At 42.1% G+C, this 14,892-nt stretch overlaps 1 pseudogene; it reads left to right on the top strand.

Annotated features, from left to right (window-relative positions):
• Positions 1 to 2,004: 2,004 nt before the first annotated feature.
• LOC125097408 (zinc finger protein 684-like) lies at positions 2,005 to 13,686 on the top strand (annotated as a pseudogene).
• Positions 13,687 to 14,892: the final 1,206 nt, after the last annotated feature.

The raw sequence follows: 14,892 nt of genomic DNA, 5'->3' as shown, positions 1-14,892 counted from the left end.
ACCTTTATGCCTTCTTGAGCGGTGACAAAACAACCTGGACCTGAATTTGGAAATCAAGCCTTTTCAAGTTTAAGCTGATTTACAACTCTGCATTGTTTTTCTTCCATTAGCCATTTTTGAAGAACGTATTGTGTATTGACTATAAGTGAATGATAGTACTTTTTTGAACAAGCACATTAGAATTTAAGGAACTGAATTAAATATTGTCTACTGACAAAAGTCCTTTGCTTCACCAAACTTTAGTCAGGGTCCCAAACCTTCTCCTAGGCCTTCTCTTCTGTTTTCTTATAAAATCTAGGTTTAGCAAGAATCTCACTAAGTCAGTTTAACCAGAATTTCCTACCCTCGTTCTTCATCTGGTTCTTCACCCTCTACAGTCCATCAGGTGAGGTCTGATCACCCTGGCCTTTCTTCAGCAAGACTCCTGTTAGGTCAAGGGGCTGCCTTCCGCTCAAGCCACCATCTCAGGGTCCTGCGATAGAGCCCCACGTTGGGCTCTGTGCTCAGCCGGGAGTCTGCTTCTCCCTCTCCCTCTGTCCCTTTCCCTGCTCTTGCTCACACACGCACGCACTCCCTCCTTCTCCTTCCTCACACATTCATGTTCACTCTCAAATAAATAAATACCTTTAAAAAAGAAAGGACTCCTTTTAGGTCGATTTAGCCAGAACCCTCCTTACCTCTGATGTTTTCTCTTAGTAATTTTCCATCAATTGACCATTCCTCCCCTCCCCACTCCTTTGCTATAAATTCCCACTTGCCATGCTGTATTCACAGTTGAGCCCAATCTCCCTACCCGACTAAAATCCCATTACAGGGGTCCATATACCTATTGTGATGGTCCCGAATAAAGTCCACCTTGCCATCTTTAACAAGTGTCCCTGAATATCTTCTTCAACACTCCGCAAGTATTTCAGGAGGCTACCTGGTGGTTTCACTCTTGCAGTTCCAAAAATTTCTGGAACCTCATTCTTTCAGAATTGTCCTCAAAAATCAGTTTGACAGCCATGCAGGAAATTCTTTAGGTATTTAATCACAGGACTTGCCAGCTCAACTGTTTTCTCATTTCCTACATGAAATCCTCATTTTGTCCTACTTAGTTCTGCCATTCCATCTTATCTCCCTTTCCCAAGCCTGTGCCTTTCTCATCTGAGAAACCCCAAACTACTTAAAGCTACAGGAAGAGAGGAAGTAGGGGTTTCTTTGCCAGCATTATGTGAGGCCCCTTCAAAGAGCTGATGTGTAGGTCAAGGTGGCAAGAAATGTGCAATGGTCTGCTCTGGAAATAAGGGAATAAAACAAAGGAGTTTTGATTGTAATATATCAGGGCACATGTAATCTGGGTTTCATGAATTATTTTGTTCCCTCCTTTAAGTGGAAGTAGGAATATGAGGAGAAGATAAAATTATTTCCAGTACTGGGCAAATATAAACTCTTTCCTAGAAAGCTTTTGTTGCTGACCTCATTGTTGGGCTGTACAAGATTCTGGCAAGAAGACAAACAAAACTATGCTTGGATCCATCCAAACATCTTGAATTCCCAGAACTCCCTAGTCTATTTGTGCTCTGTGGCTGAAACAGAGCATTTAGGTGAGAAATCCCTTGATTTCTCCCACCTCTGAGAGTTTGTCAGACCTTGATATTTTATTTTTTTTCACTCTATAAAAAGATTGTTCAAAAATGCCTTCTCTCTCCTTTATTTATACATGGATGGTGAATTGTCATCCCCCCCCCCCCGCCCCGGCCATGAAACTGTTCATTTTTCTGATTATATCATATATGTTAATTTTTAACAATAAAATACAAAAACTGTAATGAAAACAGAAAACAAAAAGTGGAAAAGGGAAGTTTGAGTTTGGGAGTCCTCATGTTCTAGAAAAAGGGAGAATGTTTAGGCCTTCTAAGATGTAAAAGACTTTAAGGGTAACTAGAAAGCATAGAAATAGAATGTATCTGAAGAGAGGAATAATGAAAACTTAATAAATCCAGCAGTGATCAGGAAACATGAATGGTGCAGAAAAAAGGTAAAGAGAAAGTAAACAAAAAAGACATAAATAAATAATAGCCTATCAATAACATTAACTGCAAATGGGTTAAATTCACCTGTGAAGAATAATTTCCATTATGATTTTTCCAGAAGCACCTTAATCTTTTATTTTTATTTAATTTCTTTTTAAATTTGGAAGGGGAAGGGCAGAGGGAGAGGAAGAATCTTAAGCAGGCTCCATGCCCAGTGCAGAGCCTGATGCAGGGCTGATCTCACAATCCTGAGATCATGAGTTGAGCAGAAATCGAGTGGAACGCTTACCCAACTGAGCCACTCAGGTGCCCCATTATTTTAATAATTTCCCTTGCAAACTAAAAATAACTAATTTCCAGTGAGTTAGAGCATACCACTGGACACTTTTTGCCACCTTGACCTACTCAGTTGCCCTTCACTCGCCATAGCCCTCTACCCACTTCTCACTGTCTTTTTAAAATTTTTTAATATATTTATTTGTCAGAGAGAGACAGCATAAGCCGGGGGAGGGGCGGGGCGGGTAGCAGGAGGCTGAGGGTGTAGCGGGCTCCGCATTGAGCAGGAAGCCCGATGTGGGACTCAATCCCAGGACCCTGCGATCATGACCTGAGCTGAAGACAGATGCTCAACTGACTGAGCCAGCCAGGCATCCCTTCCTCTTGTTGTCTTAAATACACTTTGGAGTTTCTCCAATGAGGGACAGGAGCTGGGAGAAGAGTTTCAGCACCAGTACTGTATGCTTTCTGTACCGTGTTCAAAGTTATTTAAATTGCTTCATTTCTTTGCATGTTTATTATTGATTTAATATGCAGTTAGGTTCATTTTCTTCTGTTTGGAATTAATTTTAGGGCTTTGTTTCTTCTTTTTTTATTTACTTTTTACTTTAGGTAATGGAAATTTTCAAACATACACATAAATAGAGGGAATAGTATAATGAATTCCCATCCATGTACCTGCTTCCTACTTAAACAATCAGCAATTCAAGGCCAGTCTTCTTTTTTTATATTTGTTCCCAGTATCCACTCACTCTTAAATTAGTTTTTAAGTGAATCACAGAAACCAGAATCACTATCTCTAGGGCTCGGATAGAGTGTCCAAAGGAAGAGCACCCCCCAGCTGGTGCTGAGATTCAGACCTTGGTGGGAAGACCTCAGCCGTGGCTCACAGAATGGCAGAGAAGTTGCTGTGCCATTGCACCTGCAGAAGCTGTTGGAAATCCACCCCTTGGGGTACTGGGGGAAGCTCTTCATTGGGAGGTGTCTCACTGGGAGCTTAGTAACTGCTGTGGGAGGCCAAGAAAGCTGCTGGCCACCATGCACAGCAGGAGGGGCAACTGTGCAGGAGCTGGAGGCACTCTGCTATGAGATCAACCAAGGGGTACACAGGGGGAAAGCTGCTGGCCTCATTTACCACTTTCCATTCCCTACCAAGATAAATTGAGAGAGGCTTGGAGTCCAATGCTTAACTAACTGAGCCACCCAGGTGTCCCTCAATAATGTCCTTTTTTTTAAAAAAGATTTTATTTATTTATTTGACAGAGATCACAAGTAGGCAGAGAAGCAGGCAGAGGAGGAAGCAGGTTCCCTGCTGAGCAGAGAGCCCGATGGGGGACTCGATCCCAGGACCCTGGGATCATGACCTGAGCTGAAGGCAGAGGCTTTAACCCACTGAGCCACCCAGGCGCCCCAATAATGTTCTTTTTCTAAAATAAATCTCTTTCCACTTACAAAGTCTTTTCCCTGAGTGAAACTTGAAATTCGCTTCTTGCCAATGTTCCTTTATAGCAAGACTGTATGTAGGGGTGTGTGTGTGTGTGTGTGTGTGTGTGTGTGTATACACATCACAACACACTTAGAGGGGGCGCGGTGGGTGGGGGCTCAGTGGTTTAAGCAACCAATTCTTGATCTCCGCTCAGGTCCTCAGGGTCCTCCGATTGAGCCCTGCCTCTGGCTCTACGCTCAACAGGGAGTCCGCTTTGGGACTGATTCTCTTTCCCTCTGTCTCTCCCCATGCTTGCGCGCGCTCTCTCTCTCAAATAAATAAATAAATCTTAAAAAAACAAACAACCACACAAAACTTTGAAAATATACTTTAATTAGGCTGCCTGAAACAACACACACACACACACACACACACACACACACACACACACACACACACACAGACTCACAACCCAAACTTTTTAACGGGGCTCTAATACCTCAAACAGTTTATATTTTTAAATTATTTAAAATAAAACGTATTTATGCTATTCCTGTGTTACTCAAAATATCCTGTTTTTAAAAAGAAAATGAAAGAAGAAATTACTTGGCCATAGTATATTTTGCTTTTAATAAATTACTGTTTTCTATTTGCCGTGTGGATAAGGTATATGCTTTCTATAGGTCATGTCTATATTAATAACTAAGAATTACGTACACATTTCCCTCCAATATAACCAGAGCTCTTCCATGAAGCTTAAGTGCCACCAAAGCAGAAATCTTCACGAGGTGAAGAGGAAACCCCTACGGCTTTCCCGACAAAAACTCCACGAACCTTGTGGGAAACGTAGTCTCAGTGGATTTCCCCCAGAGGACCCTGGGAAAGTGGGCGGGTCGCTACTTCTGCGCGCGCGTAGGGAGCCTTCCGGAAGTGTCCCGAGTTCTCGGCTTGCTTGGGTGCCGAGCTGCCGGTGACCCTGAAGGGCTGGAGGGACAGTTGAAGAGCAAAGACTGGCTTGTTGGTTCATGCAAAGGAAGTAAAACTGTAGGTAATCCCTCTGCACGGGACCATTTGGTTCAGAGAAAGCCGAGGAAGGGTTGGACTCCCGCTTCCCTGAGGTGGAGACCAGGTCTGGCTGGGGTGAGGCGGGTCAGTGCGTCGCTGTGTTGTTGTAGGTTCTGTGCGCTGCCTAGGGACTCCACGCTTGGGCGTTGAACTGAACCTCATCTCACTCCAGGAGCTTTTGACTCGCAAAAGGCTGTAAATCCCCTCAAGGTGGCGGGGACGAGAACAAGTATACCCAGAGCCAGACACTGTTAAGCACTTTTCAAGAGTATGGAATTTATTTATCATGGTTACTCTGCGATGTAAGTGTCCTCATCGTTTTACAGAGAGGAGGGTAGTTACCTGCTTCAAATCACACAGCCAGTATTCAAACTTGTAGCAGTTTTACCTGAGATTTCATTTCTTTTTGCAACGTAGCACTCTGCCTCCAACAAAGAAGTTAGTTTGCATTGTTTCTGAGGAGTGAGAGCTAATCACTGTTTTTTGAGAGAACTCTTGGTGTCTCTGCAGGAAGGCTGTGTAATTGAACCCGTGGGTCCCTCTCGCATATTTCTGCCTGTTTCAGTTTCCAGCAGCCCTGGGTAAAATCCATCCACACAAAGCCAGCCTAGGGCCACAGGTGATGGTGAGTTTACAGACGTGGGCCCCAATGTGAAGGTTCCAGTTGGAGTGTTGCTTGTCTGTCATCCAGTCCATTTTTTCTAGAAGGAAAGGGGAGGAGACTGTTTGAACTGTGACCTTTTATCCCATTTCAGGAGAGACGAGAATCAACATTTGTCCCTCCTGTCTAGTGAGAGTAGGGCTTGACTCATGGCATTGCAAGTGAGTGCCTTCAAGGACTTTGTCGGCAGAGGTGTCCCTAGTGTTTGAGGAGAGAGGTGAGAAATTCATAAAAACGGAGAGTTGGGTGTATGTGGTCAGGCCCCACAGGAAAAGGAAACTCACTTGGAGGAGGAAGAGGATAAGATTAAGGTAAAGGAAGAAACAGGAACAACTACTACCCAAAGAAACTTTCTTTGCTAAACAGGTTCTCTCCTTCTTTCCCCATCTGCCGCCCCTCCCTTTGTCCTTGTCTCCCTTCGTCTCCCTTCCTCTCCCTCCCTCCTGGGCTCTCACAAAAACACAGTAATGCAGATGTTTTCCCTTCATTTCCTATTGGTCCATTGGATCTTTCAAGATCAGACTGGCTCCATACTGTTTATTGTGACAGTTGCCTTTTGGGGCTACTGATTCCCTTTTTCCCCTTACCTAAATGCACAAATAGTTTACAGAGTGACCACAGGCTGGTAGTGCTAAGAGGTCTTTTAGGAATCTTCTAGTTCTGTTTCATTTTCAGAAGGAATGAAATCAGCCCAGAGATGGCCATTGAGTGCCTGCAGCCTCACAGCTTGTTAATGGCTAAGTCAGGCCCCAAATCCAGTCTTTAATTCCCAGACCGTTGTTCTTTTTCCGGCCTCACAGTTCCTTTGGGCCCAAGTTGCTTAATAAGGGTGTTCAGAAAATGCCTAGCAAGAAGACCAACACTAAGAGAGGTTTATCCATCAATTCACTCAGCAAACATTTGCTAAGTATCTTGTGGACCAAACACTGTTCTGGTGCTTGGTATACCACAGTGAACAGAGTCTACTTTTCATGGGAGGAAATAAACGAAACCCAAATGAACATGTACATAATCTGTGCTCCGAGGAAAAGGAGTAAGGGTGTCCGAAGTGATGGTGGCAGGGAAGGGAGCTATTTTATGTGAGGTGGTCAAGAAAAGCCTCACTGCTAAATGACATGGGGAAGGTAGAGTGAGCTATGCAGTATCTGGGTTTTTTCTGGGGAAGAACAGTCCAAGCATATGAAATATACAGAGATCCTGAGTAATCAGTCTTGGTATTTTGGAAGAGCAGCAAGAAAGTGGAAGGTCTGATCAGGGTGAGCTATAAGAGTGATTGGAAGATTGAAGTAGGTGAGATTAGAAGAGGTGGAACCAAGATAGTATAGAGACAGACCTTGGCTTAAAATTGGTATCTTTGTAAATTGTATATGTATAGTTGTTTTTTTTATGTGTGTATGTACATATATCTTTGAAAAAGTAATGCATTATAAAAAATTTAGAAAGTACTAGTATAAAATAAAAGTTACATCGGACCCTGCTTTCCCTCTGTAACCCTAAATAAGAATTATTTACATTTTGATATATAACTGCCAAGATTGCATGTCTCTGTGTGCATATTTTTTAAATATGATATATCTCACCAAATACTTTTTAAAAAATATTTTATTTATTTTTCAGAGAGAGAGAAAGCACAAGCAGGGGAGCAGGAGGCAGAGGGAGAAGTAGGCTCTCCACTGAGCAGGGAGCCTGATGTGGGACTTGATCCCAGGATCCTGAGATCATGACCTGAGCCGAAGGCAGGCGCTTAACCAACTGAGCCACCCAGGTGTCCCTGTGTGTATATTTTTTAAAAGCGCAGGGAAGGATCGTATTACATATTTTATGTACTTTTTTCACCTACAAATATAAATGGAACCTTTTTCCATAACAGTTCCTTCCTATAGCATTTTTAAAAAATCAACACTATATTAATGGATATTTAGGCTGTTTTCAGTGTTTTCATATTATAAGCAATGATGAGAAAACATCACTTTTTATCTCTCCTTCCTTATTTTTAAAAATAACTACGGTTTTACTGAATGCTTACCATGCACCATATACTGCTCTTTACAATGTATGTAAATGCTTTTACAAGTATTAATGCTTTACAAGTATTAACTTAGTTAATCTTGACAAAATCCTATGACTAATACTACCAGCATTTTTCAGATAAGAAAAGTGAGCTATAAAGTGTTTAGGGTAACTCTGTCAGGGTCACACTGCTAGTAGGTGGAGTAGCTGAATTTGAAGCCAGGCTGCCTGGCTCCCCAGCCTAAGCTTTAATCTTTGCATCCATTCGATTTTATTTCTTTAGGATAAATTTCTGGGTGAAAATAAATCACTAGCTAAGAAATGAACAGTAAGTTATAATAGATCAATAGGGAAGAAATATGTACATCTACCCAAAAGAGAACATCTTGTCCAAGTTTCCAATGATCATATAAGAATTTAAAGTAGACACGTTGGGGGGCGCCTGGGTGGCTCAGTGGGTTAAGCCGCTGCCTTCGGCTCAGGTCATGATCTCAGGGTCCTGGGATCGAGCCCCGCATCGGGCTCTCTGCTCGGCAGGGAGCCTGCTTCCTCCTCTCTCTCTGCCTGCCTCTCTGCCTGCTTGTGATCTCTGTCTGTCAAATAAATAAATAAAATCTTAAAAAAAAAAAAAAAAAAGACACGTTGGTTCTTCTAGAATGTGGACTTCCCTGACTTCCAAGCAGCCTTTTCTGTAGCTGGCATATGAGTACTTATTTCTAGGCTGGGAAGGCAGAGAAATCCCCGAAGTCTCCTTTTCATAGGTCTGTGTCCTTTCCCATGAGTATCAGAAAATTACCAGTTTCCAGACAAGACATCCATCAGTCTAGTCTGTCCATGCATTTATTCATTCAGACTTCACTTTGTTTTTTGTTGGATTTGCAGTGACTTAATAAGAATCCATATACTGACATGGGAAAGTATTACTATATAAGAAACAGGAAAAATATAGACATTTAAATTGAACATGAACTTAGAAAGCTGATGTGAAGGCCGTCGGGTATGCACATGATTTTTCATGCTGAGATGTAAATGTTTGCTGAATCTTGGCAGTCATAGAAAAAGGATACCCAATCAGCGAATTCTTGGCCTTGTCCTAGACAATAAGCTGTAACAATTCCATGGATAAATGTTTGCCTGGCATGGACTACGAAAGAAAAATTGGGCTGTGTATTTATGTAGGAGATTTGTTGTAAATGCAGTAGCAGTTTTCATATGACCATTGTTTAGTTTCCTTTTGTATAAACTGAATACATGAGACCAAAGCAATGCTCAGTGAACTTAGTATTTTCTCTCTTTCCTTCTCTTCCTCTCTCCCTTCCCATATATATGGATGTATATTTATGTATATAGTGGGACCATTTGAATATGATTTTTGTTTTCCCAAATTTTAATTCTGAGTCAAGTACATAGTAGTTTTTTGTTACCCTGTATAACTGAACTGCGGACTCAGAACAATGAATGTAATGGGAGGAATTGCTCCGAATCCCCTCCCCTTCCCCCGGCGGTACTCACTACAGGCTGAAGATGAATGTGCTGTTACAGGGATCAGTGACATTCCAGGATGTGGCTGTGGACTTCACCCCAGAGGAGTGGCAGCTGCTTGACTGTGATCAGAGAACCTTGTATTGGGATGTGATGTTGGAGAACTTTAGAAACCTCATCTCAGTGGGTAAAGACAGGGGGTGGTGACTCCTCAGTGGAACTAAGAATATACTCCTAGTGCCCTTCCTCTAGGACTTGTGGAAGCTGTGGACGTTCTGAAGCATTCCTAAGTTTGTCCCTGAACGTTAGCGGTCACAGATTCTTCATCCCCTTTGAGATGACGCATAAACAGAGTGTTTATGCTTCTGGCTCCCAGGTGGAGGAGAAGGGTCTTTTCTGTTCTAAAGCCTGTCTGTCATCCTTTCCAGGCCCTGAGACTCAAGGAGGCAGCCTGAATTGTGAGGTAGTGATTTGTCTCTAGCACTTTGTCTCCAGTTCTGTGTTGTTTCCCATGAACAGGGGGCCCCGGTACCAAAACAAAAGGCATCTTCAAGGCAGAGCAAGGACAAGAGCCATGGCTGGGGGAGGGAGAGAACCCACGCTGGCGCTGTCCAGGTGAGTGAAAGAAAACCGGGCAGATGGGAGTCTTTGCAATTGAGATTCCAGTTGGTCAGTGAGGGACAGGTAGCTTGGAAGCAGCTCTTTGAGGAAGGCCTTCTTAAAAGCCACACAGCTTTGGGTCCCCTTGATATAACATCGTCAGATCCCCAGATGACACCTTGACTCCCTGTGCTCACAGAGCTGCTCTTTCTCATTGCTCAGCTTTTGTCTGGAGGGAGGTCCCTCTCCTCTCTGCCCTGGCCCCCTGCACTGCCTGTTCCATGGAGGCCCTTGCTTTGTGCTCTTAATTCCTAAAATTTTCAGTCTCCTTTTATCCTCAATGTGAGCACACATCTTTTCCATACATCTGGTTATTATAAGGTAGTCAGATCATGTGGATTTGAGAAATAAGAAATGAGCTAAGAGTTTAGAGTGTTCACTAATATCCCGTCTTTTTTTTTTTTTTAAATAGGAACTCCCTTTTTTTTTTTTTTAAAGATTTTTATTTATTTGACAGATCACAAGTAGGCAGAGAGGCAGGCAGAGAGAGAGAGGAGGAGGAGGCAGGCTCCCTGCCGAGCAGAGAGCCCGATGTGAGGCTCGATCCCAAGACCCTGGGATCATGACCTGAGCCAAAGGCAGAGGCTTTAACCACTGAGCCACCCAGGCGCCCCACTAATATTGCCTCTTAATGGAAGTGAGTCAAATCTCAGAAATAATGAAGAACCATCTTCTCCCCATTTTCCCTAGCGTTATTGTATCCGTGGACTTAATATTGTAGGGATATGAGCTCATTGGTGATGATATTACACTGGACAAGGTGTGGCATCATGGTGACAATCAGAATTGACCTTGACCACAAAATATATAAAAGACAAAGGTTGCCAAAAATTAAAAGTCTTCTGTTTCAGATCCCCAGAGTTAATAGAAGTCACTAAGCGTGGAAACCAGAATGGGAAATTTGAGTTGGAAGCATGTGGTGTCACAGGCAGAATAGGGTTCTAGAGACTTATATCTGGGAGATTGAAAGAGGTTATAAAAAGCAGTTAATTTTCAGGACAAAGTCATATCAATTGGTAGAAATAACGATGATGGATGCAAAAGCAATTTATGTTTGGTCACTTTTTTTTTTTAAATTTGTTTATCTAAGAGAGTGTACGAGTGTAGGGAGGGACAGGAAGAGAGGGAGAGAGAATTCCCAAGCAGACTCCCCTCTTGAGCATGGAGCCTGACATAGGGCTCCATCCCAGGACCCTGAGATCAAGACCTGAGCCTAAATCAAGTCAGATGCTTAACCAGCTGAGCCACCCAGGTGCCCCACATGTGTTTGACTATTTCTGAATATCTCCTATGAGTGGAATTTTGCAATATTTATCCTTTTGTGGCTGGCTTATTCACTTAGTTTGATGTCTCCAGGGTTCATCCATATAGCTCATGACAGGATTTTCTTCTTTTTTTTTTTTTTTTAAAGATTTTATTTATTTATTTGTTAGAGAGAGAGAGAGAGCATGAGCACAGGTAGACAGAGTGGCAGGCAGAGGCAGAGGGAGAAGCAGGCTCCCCGCTGAGCAAGGAGCCCGATGTTGGACTAGAGACCAGGATGCTGGGATCATGACCTGAGCCTAAGGCAGCCGCTTAACCAACTGAGCCACCCAGGCGTCCCGATTTTCTTCTTTTTAAAAGTATGCGTGTGTATATACTATATTTTCTTCATCCCTTTATTTGTTGATTAACATTAGATTCTTTCTTTCTTTTTTTTTTTTAAAGATTTTATTTATTTATTTGACAGAGATCACAAGTAGACAGAGAGGCAGGCAGAGAGAGAGAGAGAGAGAGAGAGAGGGAAGCAGGCTCCCTGATGAGCAGAGAGCCCGATGCAGGACCCGATCCCAGGACCCTGAGACCATGACCCGAGCCGAAGGCAGCGGCTTAACCCACTGAGCCACCCAGGCGCCCAACATTAGATTATTTCTAATTCTTGGCTATTGTGAATAACGCTCCAGTGAACACAAGAGTGTAAACATCTCGGGGCGCCTGGGTGGCTCAGTGGGTTAAGCCGCTGCCTTCGGCTCAGGTCATGATCCCAGGTCCTGGGTTCGAGCCCCACATCGGGCTTTCTGCTCAGCGGGAAGCCTGCTTCCTCCTCTCTCTCTCTGCCTGCCTCTCTGCCTACTTGTGATTTCTCTCTGTCAAATAAATAAATAAAATCTTAAAAAAAAAAAAAAAAGAGTGTAAACATCTCTAGGAAATCCTGTTTTCAGTTTTTCTGATAAATGACCAGAAGTGGGATTGCTGAATCGTATAGTGGTTCTATTTTTGATACTTTTGAGGAAAGTCCATACTGTTTTACGCAGTGGCTCCACCATTTTACATTCCCACCAACAGTGCACCAGGGTTCTAGTAGTTCTACATCTTTGCCAGTACTGGTTAGTTGTTGTTGTTGTTGTTTTCTAATCGACATCCTAACAGATGCGAGGTGTGATCTTACTGTGGTTTTGATTTGCATTTCTGTGATTAATGATATTGAACATCTTTTCATATACCTGTTCACCATTTATGTCTCCTTTAGAGATAGGTCTATTCAAGTCCTTTGCCCATTGTTTTGCTATTAAGTTGTAGGGGTTCCTTATAGATTTGGGATATTAACCTCTTTTTTTTTTTTTTAAAGATTTTATTTATTTATTTGACAGACAGAGATCACAAGTAGGCAGAGAGGCAGGCAGAGAGAGAGAGAGAGGGAAGCACGCTCCCCGCTGGGCAGAGAGGCCAATGCATGCAGGGTTTGATCCCACAAGACCTGAGCCAGAGGCAGAGGTTTTAACCCACTGAGCCACCCAGACGCCCCTGACTTTATATAATTTAAATTTTTTCTTTTTATAATATGAGGTTGAAAACAGTAACTGGGAATGTTTCATTTTACACTTTTTAAGAAGTTATCTGCTTACTTGATGATGCGCTAGGAAGCAAAGACAATTTTTTGGACCAAGATATGTTCACCTTTGAGAAAACACTGACCAAGAAGAGAGTCCAGAATTGTAATCTGAATACAAAATGTATTTCTTTAAGACAAATACAACATAGATGTGAGTCAAATGTAAAGAGTCTGCAACCTAATTCACACTTGCTCACTTACAATAAAAATTACATCAGAGAAAACTCTTATGAATACAAGGAATGTGGAAAAGCCTTCAAAAACAAGTTTTGTCTCATTAGGCGTGGAAAAAAACCTGCAAGAAAAAAAACCTTTGGATGCATTGAATGTGGGAAAGCCTTCCAAAAGAAGTCGCGTCTCATTAGACATGAAAAGAAACATATAAGGAAAAATAAAACCTTTGAATGCAATGACTGTGGGAAAGCCTTTAGCAGTAAGGGACACCTTATAGCTCATCAAAAAATTCATAGTGGAGAGAGACCCTATGTGTGCAATGACTGTGGGAAAGCGTTTATGCATAAAGCACAACTGGTGGTCCATTAGAGATTCCACACGGGAGAGAAACCTTACAAATGCCCTCAATGTGGGAAGTCGTTCACTTGGCACTCCTCCTTTACCAAACGTGTGAAATTGCATACACTTGAGATTTGAATGTAAGGAATGTGGGAAAACCTTCAAGTACAGCTCATCCCTTTATAAACATTCTAGAATTCACACAGGAGAATAATCGTACAGGTGTAGAGAATGTGGCAAAGCCTTTGCAGACTCCTCAGTGCTAGTCATGCATCAGAGGATTCATACAGGCGAGAAACCCCATGGGTGTACTAAATGTGGAAAAGCCTTCATCAAGAAGTCACATCTCCTTAAACATTACTTAACTCACACAGCAGAGCAACAAACAAATGCAGTGCGTGTGGGAAATCTTTTAACCGGAAGACACATCTCATTCTCTATCAAAGGAGTCATAAAAACATGGAAGCTATGTGAATGTGAAAAACTTACAATTAGCCTTTTAATAAAGCAGCAAAGAATTCATCATGAGAAAAACTATGAATTGGATAAATGTGGAAAAGCATGTTCTGAAATTCATATTCTGTGATACTACTAATTTTATTGAGAAGATTATAGAAAACTTTGGGTTATAAGTTGACAATTTTACTGTAGCATAAAACTGAGAAAGTTGTAAAAAATTTAAAAATCAAGGCATCAAGCTGACTATAATTAACATATTCTTTTTTTTTTTTTTTTTTTTTTTTTGACAGAGAGAGAGAGAGAGATCACAAGTAGGCAGAGAGGCAGGCAGAGAGAGGAGGAAGCAGGCTCACTGCTGAGCAGAGAGCCCGATGTGGGGCTCGATCCCAGAACTCTGAGATCATGACCTGAGCCGAAGGCAGAGGCTTAACCCACTGAGCCACCCAGGTGCCCCCAAGCTGACTATAATTAATATATGTACTGCCCCAATTTGATTGTCATACGAGTTATACAAATGTCTGCATTGCTTAAGAAATTTATATAACTATAGGTTTGAAATACATGCTATGGACTTTTTAAAAAAAAGATTTTATTTATTTATTTATTTGTTTGTTTGTCAGAGAGAGAGAGCCCGTGCACAAGCAGGCATAGTGGCAGGCAGAGGCGGAGAGAGAAGCAGGCTCCCTGCCAAACAAGGAGACCAATGCGGAACTTGATCCCAGGACCCTGGGATCATGAGCTGAGCCAAAGGCAGCAGCTTAACGGACTGAGCCACCCAGGTGTCCCTATGCTATGCAGTTACACAAAATTACATCTGTTATGGTGATGGTTACTCAGCATTGTGACTGTACTTAATGCCAATGAATTGTACACTTAAAATGGTTAAAATAGTAAATTTTATGGTGTGTGTATTTTATTGCCATAAAAAATACATAAAAATCTTTAAACCGGGATTATGTTTGGCAAACATCATCATTGTCTCTTCAAACCTAAAATCACCATACGAAGGCTTGCCAATTATAAGTGAAATCATATGGCTTAAATAGAATAAAGTTCAGTCCTTGTGAACCATTTCATGGCACCTATGAATAGTTGTGGCTAAGCCTTCTGGAGCCTCCTTTTAAATAACAAGTAAGGGACAGTGATGAAGTCCTGTACTGCCTCTGCTCAGCTGAGGACATTGGATAATATGTTATTTCTTTTTTTGCCTACTTACTATTTATAATATTTTATTGCAATATTGTGTTTGTTTAATCCTGATTAACTGGACACTGAAGAAAGGAAACAACTGTGTTTTTTTTTTTAATATTTTATTTATTTGTCAGAGAGTGAGAGAGAGCATAGGCAGGCAGAGGCAGAAGCAGGCTCCCTGTCGAGAAGGGAGCCCTATGTGGGACTCGATCCCAGGACACTAGGATCATGACCTGAGCTGAAGGCAGCCACTTAACTGACT

Source organism: Lutra lutra, chromosome 4 (genome assembly GCF_902655055.1).
Source record: "Lutra lutra chromosome 4, mLutLut1.2, whole genome shotgun sequence".
Classification (NCBI taxonomy): domain Eukaryota; kingdom Metazoa; phylum Chordata; class Mammalia; order Carnivora; family Mustelidae; genus Lutra; species Lutra lutra.
Note: the sequence above shows the minus strand (reverse complement) of the source record. Positions and strands in the feature narration are given on the sequence as shown.